The 333-nt window shown below is 18.3% G+C and overlaps 1 protein-coding gene across 1 annotated transcript in view; it reads left to right on the top strand.

Moving 5' to 3' along the window:
• Window positions 1-333, top strand: part of LOC105173809 (NADP-dependent alkenal double bond reductase P2-like) — a 5,797-nt gene that overhangs the window by 887 nt on the left and 4,577 nt on the right. The gene's annotated exons all lie outside the window — the stretch shown is intronic.

Here is a 333-nt window from a genome sequence, read left to right as displayed (position 1 = left end):
ATATATATATATATATATATATATATATATATAGGGTTAAATTCATTTTGACCCCTGTGATGTATCAAAATATCAAAAATTCCCCTATGAAATTTTTAATATAAAAAATCATCCATATGTTATGAATAAATAATCACACCACCCCCTGATCAACTTGAACCTATTTTTTAGATACAATGACTAAAATACCCTTTATAGTCAACCGTCAAACTAAATATATTAATATATATTTTTTTATTTATAAAATATATAATTTATAACTATTAAAATATATTTATAATATATATAATTATAATTTATAAAAAATTTAAAATAAAAATTATGACCCCCCTA

Source organism: Sesamum indicum, linkage group LG11, assembly GCF_000512975.1.
Source record: "Sesamum indicum cultivar Zhongzhi No. 13 linkage group LG11, S_indicum_v1.0, whole genome shotgun sequence".
NCBI classification, from domain to species: domain Eukaryota; kingdom Viridiplantae; phylum Streptophyta; class Magnoliopsida; order Lamiales; family Pedaliaceae; genus Sesamum; species Sesamum indicum.
Note: the sequence above shows the minus strand (reverse complement) of the source record. Positions and strands in the feature narration are given on the sequence as shown.